At 43.4% G+C, this 5,925-nt stretch overlaps 1 pseudogene; it reads right to left on the reverse strand.

Moving 5' to 3' along the window:
• Window positions 1-2,311: 2,311 nt before the first annotated feature.
• On the reverse strand, window positions 2,312-2,430 carry LOC111740884 (annotated as a pseudogene).
• Window positions 2,431-5,925: the final 3,495 nt, after the last annotated feature.

Consider the following 5,925-nt stretch of genomic DNA (forward strand, 5'->3'; position numbering starts at 1 on the left):
TGCGATGTTAACCCATCAGCTGATGCAGGCTTCTGCTGTGGCTTTTCCTCTTAAAAACAAATCCCACTCTTTATTAGCGTCGCAATATGCTACCAGTGAAATGCAGTTTATTAAGAAGCTATCATTTGGAGGAAGATATTAACATGTAGAATTACCTCAGAAATGTGATATCATCTTGTTTAAAATACTGTTAAGCTCTGCTTTTTAATTTCCTCAAGCCCTGCAGGTGCTGTCAGCACTCATCGAAACGTGCGGTGAAGTTTCCAGAAAGAGCCATCATGCAGGTTTGATCTGCTCAGAGCCACAAGGCCAACTGCTGCTCCAGCTCTGTGGCTCTCACTCTGAGGGGCCAGGGAGTGGCACCTTCCCACGAAGCCGATTTTTAGGCGTCTGACCGACAGGTGGCTGCCACCTCATCTTGAGTGTTGGTCCACTGCCTCTGGTCTTTTGCCTTTCACTAGTTAGTGAAGAAAACTACCCAACCAGACAAGCAAGGGAATGTGACTTCTGGCGCTTCATCCTCTAAGGTGTTCTCCATATACAATACAGGTGATGTAAATGCGATGTGTGTGACCTGCACATATGTATACAGACTCAGAAGTGATGTGTATGACTCTCCTGGAACCAGGCTCTTCTCTCCAGGCCAAAAACCATGTCACAGCCCAACCACCACCCTTGCACCATAAACGTCTTGATTGTCAGATATTTCAGGATCAAGCAAAGGATCAGCCCCATGGCGAAAGCCAGCTAGGCGGTGGGGCCAGCCCCATCAACGCATGGCCTGTCTTAGCTGCAGCTACATCTTTTGCACGAACATCTTCCCTCTCAATGTCGTGGGCATCCCAGTGTAGGGAAGAGAATGAGGAATCCATTTGCCTTCTCTTGGCTCTCACTCGGGTAGAGAGAGAATCAGAATGGTGAACTGCTACTCTGAGCTGCAATCTTCGGGAACGCCATTGCACCCATAAGCCTGACCTGGGTGGGGGTCAGAGCATCTGTCCGTGGGGTGTGGGAAGTACGGTAGTGGATGCTACCAGCACTCCCCTTCACCAGTCCAGAAAAGTGAAGCGAGCTCAAAACATCAGTCAAAGGGATCGCCTGCCGATTTTCCAGTCACAGCCCCTAGTAAAAGCTACAGCAAAATGTGAAGGAGCCAGGCAAAGATCAGCATGGACAACCTTGACTGTCCACCTGTCCCCAATTTCAAATCTTTCACGGATCCTTTCCTACGGCTGCCATTCAAACAAGCAGAGGACCTGCTGGGCCACAGAAATGACCCTGGCTTTGGGATGAGAAGACCTGGGTTGCGTCCTGGCTCCCGCGCTTGCTGGCAGTGTGACCTTGAACGAGTCCTGGGCAGAGCAATCCCGTGGAACCAAAGTGCCCTGTTGGCAAAGGGGAGATCGTTAGAACGCCTTGTTCTCTGCAGCGGTTTATGAAGTTCCAATAGTGCCGTGTAGACTGACAGCCAATTATGCACAGCAGCTGGAATTACAAAAGTGAGGACTTTTCCTTTCTCTCATTAATTCGACAGCCCATGATCCTCCCAAGAGAACCTCTTTCCCCACAGCTCTCCTGCCTTGCTGTTCCCAGCATTTTCGGGGGCCACCCAAGGCCCAGCTAGTAGGGTGCTCAGTGGGGCGGGTGGACGGATGAGTATGTGATGCCTCCATTATCGCCCATGCAGATGGATAAGGCAGCTGAAATTAATGACATTCTGAGCCACTGCAGTGCTCATCTGCTTAACAATCCAATTTCTAGGACGTTTTAGAAGTTGTTAGCTGGCTGCCAAAAATGAGGATCATTAAAAATAGATTCACAGCTGTTCAGGAAGCCAGAGATATAATTTTACCTTCATTATGCCTTATTGCAGATGTTATTGATTTAATCTCATTGCATTTTACTGTGTAATATCAATTCGTCCTGTCTTTGACTTGAAAATCGGGAGCTGTATTTATTCTTCTTCTCACATCAGAAGATATGCTTAGACTGACAGCCACGATGGCACCAGGTTCCAAGGCAGTGGCAAGGCCTCATTGTGAGGGTGCAGAGCTGACAGCGTAGCTGCCTGAGAAAAATCACCTAAAAATGTTCCTTTTACAAGTGTGTCTATGCACGCAAATAATTTAAATATATGAATCGAAAGAACCCTTGATTTTGCTTGATGTCACCAAAAAAGTTGATTCAATGAATCTTTCACTTTTCTGTCAATTTTTTTTTTTTTTTTTTTAGGCAAGGCAACCCTTGGTTGACCTCACAGATTGCAAGGACCTTGTCAGCTTACAATCCCTTTTTTTTTTTTTATTTTTTACGCCTACAGCACCTGGTCTTCCTAAGTGGTCTTCCATCCAAGTACTAACCAGGCCCGACCCTGCTTAGCTTCCAAGATCAGATGGGATCGGGCTCGTTCAGGGTAGCATGGCTGGAAATCTGTCAATTTTTTTTTAATCCTGAAAATTCCACACCCAAAATTGCTAAAATAGAATTTAATCTCCATAAATTAAGGTGCATCGGGATATTGTTTTCCAAAAGGTATTCCTCAGAACATTTGTCTTAAGATATTTTAATGATTAAAAAAAAAAAAAAAAATCTTCTGAAGTCGAAAAGTTTGGGAAACCCTACATGATAAATCCTCCTTTTAAAGAGTTATAAGATACGGTGGCCTGTTAAAGGCTGCAGACAGAAATGAGATTTGGATGATTTTGTATAACTCAGCGTTTTCCAAACCAGTGTGATGCAGAAGCATCTGTTCTCCCACCCATCAACCCCGCTCAGAGCTGGTGTGCTGCGGAACACCCTTTGGGAACCACAGCTTTAAGGCAGATGTGGAAGAAGGAAGGCCAGGTCATTCCTTGATTCCCACACTTGTGCCAGTTGTCACCGTGGCCACTGTCTGAAACCTAAAGGAGCCATTGCTGACTTAGGAAGTTTTGAACTTTTGCACTTGAACCGGATGGCTGCTGCTTCGTCTTCCTCCCCTTCCCTCGTTTCACTGGCTCAGCGGGCAAACGCGGGTTCTGTTCCACTGGCTCCCAACTTCCTGCCTCCCCAGAGCCCCCCACCACCCTGCCCAGGAGAGCTGGGTGTCCACTCGCCACATCGCTAGGCTCATCGCTCACAAGCGCAGCGGGGCCCTGGGAGGCCTGTGCCTACTCTATTTTTACGAGATTCGGCCACTTCTTCAATTAAGTAGCTACGCACTAGTGAGAAAATATGCTCATACGATGTACTTCAAAGCCTGTATGACATCAGGTACAAAATTATTCCAAGTTTTTGCTATTTTTTTTGTAACATCGATATGTCTTATGGCCTTCAGTGAGTCGTTTAGCCACTCGGCCTTGGTGAGCAGTTGGCATGGCATGCACAAAGATGCACCATTATTTCTATATTTATAAGGGCTGAGAAAAGAGGCCCCCGTATTTCCAATGCTGGTGTTTGAAGGGGTTCCGTATGCACCGTCTGGTCGATGAGCTCACACTAGAGGTTTTACCAGATTCGGCGGACATCATCGGGGATGGAGTGACGAGGATTTTTATTCCCTTTCTGCCCACTGCCTTGAAGACTTCTAGATATCACTAGCTTCCAGGCAGCCGAAGGTCTATGGGAACCAAACACGTTTATGTCTATGCCATATATTTCATAGAAAATAAAGCACCTATGATCGTGATGTCTAACATTTGCTACTAGTTAGCAGAGAACGTTAACCGTTTCATCAGTACCTCTCCCTCGCCCTCCCCTCTCTTGCCTACCCCAGTTTCACTGATTTCCCCACAACTCAGCCAGTCCCCAGGGGTGACCTAACATCACTTCTCAGGGTGACAACTATGGACGAACATCTGGGCAGGGTTTAGGGCCAAAGGCACAGACCTGATCGCATTGGGCACTTGTTCTCCATTATCACTAACAGACAACTTGTGTACCCCCTCGACTGTGAGCTACCCAGTGCCTAGCCTTTTACCTCTCCAAGTATCCATCACGGTGTCTAGCACCTAGCTCAATGTCTGCTTTCTAATTAATGGATTCACTTCTTCCAGCCAGTAAGAAATGGAGACAGAGTTGGGTTCGAAGTCTCCCGGCAGGCAGATCCAGCATGCTGAGGGAGTCCTGGTCCCTGTGCGTGACTCTGCCAGAGCAGTCACTTACTCCGTGACTCTCTGCCAGAGCAGCCAGCTTATTCCTGGTGTCTAGACTTCAGGGACCCCAGTCGAGTAACGCAGATTGAAAAGCCGGCTGGGGCTCTCGGCTGCATAAACTGTGCCACTAAATATCCAATTTTTTTTTAAGTTGTAGCTTATAATATATATTCGATCATTGCGTTTGGGGCGGGCAGGGGGCATGACTGTGTTTATAAACTCATAAGATCACAGCTCTTTGAGGGTATTCAGAGAAATTTCCTTATTTTTATAATTTTAGAGTTTAGCCTTCCTTCTAGGCAAATATATTGTTTAGTTTCTTTCTTCCACTCTGACTGAACTCCAGAGAGGGGTATAACGCAGACATACAGCTAATTAATTAAATAATGCTAGAGAAACTCCTCTTTACAGAAATACCAATAGGAGAATCTATTTTCATTTCCTTCATTAATACCTATCATAATTTTCAGAGTTTGAGCTATGTTATATTTTTGTGGCTCAGGACTCAGAATTATGTCTCTTTTAAAATCAAAATAAAATGAAATCTTTAACAAAATTTTAAAGAATCTGAGACAATTATAGACTGAAAAGGAAAATTCAGTCTGGACTCACACTTGAACGTCCTGAAAATTATTGCAAAAGCAAAATCTAATTAATCCATATACTGTGAGAAAAATATATTAAGATGAATAACTAGTTCTACTTCTTTGGCATAATTTTATAAAGGCATAATGACAGACCCAAACATGTTAAGAAAAGGACAGAAAAACAAACAAAATTTTTTACATGACTAAAGCTAACCCATTAACACCGCTACTAAACAAAGGAATAAAAAAATAAGAAATTAAAAACAGACGTGAAGAAAACTAGCAGAGTGGCGCCACCTAGTGTCCTTTATCTGAAAAAGCATCTGACATTTCCTGCGCCCTCCTGTGGTAGAATTTAGCCTTCCTCATAGGCAAATACATTGTTTTCCTGCACTCTGACTGGGAGATGGAAGAGATAGCATCTCAGCATATTTTCTAAGCAAGAAATTTTATATACTTTCATACTTTCTATACTTTCACAACGTATAGGAAAAAATTATACTTCTATAAATTTCCTATACTTTTACTATATTTAAAAACAGAACAACTACAAAGATCCTATTTCCCATTGATAACACATAATTTCAATTGAACCAAATCATTAACATTTAAGATCCGAATGACCTGTAAAATCTAAGCCTCCTTGTCCCCATGAAATTCTGTTCAGCATGAAGTTTTTTGAATACTGTTCCTGTTTCAACATTTTGTAACATTTCAAAACAAACTTTAGTTTTTTAAAAACTAATTTAAATGTAAATCTGTGAGGGTTTGAGCCAGAAATACATGTCTTCTTCCCCCGTGCCTCAGTTTACCCGTATGAAGTATGGAAATCATTCAGACTCCAGACTACTTACCTTCCTTTGCAGGTGGAAGAGTCGTCACTGACAGATCAAATGAGATTAAAGTCTATGGATGCTATTGAAGAGTAGGAAGTATATGATTTAGACAAAATTGAGATACTCCATTATTTTTATTAAGAATTGAAGATTCTAGTGTTGGTGTTTAACGGCGCTATGAGGTGAGAAAAAAAAAGTCATGGGAACTAGAGGATCTGGAACAAGAACTACTAAGTCTCCTGACTTATCCTTGGATAAGTCATTTAAGTCTGGATATCGGCTCTTTTACTCTATAACATGAGGGTAGTTTGAACTGTGTGATCCACAGGGCCTGTTCTGGCTCTAATATCCTACGAATAGATAATACGA

Source organism: Pteropus vampyrus, unplaced genomic scaffold (genome assembly GCF_000151845.1).
Source record: "Pteropus vampyrus isolate Shadow unplaced genomic scaffold, Pvam_2.0 Scaffold69, whole genome shotgun sequence".
NCBI classification, from domain to species: domain Eukaryota; kingdom Metazoa; phylum Chordata; class Mammalia; order Chiroptera; family Pteropodidae; genus Pteropus; species Pteropus vampyrus.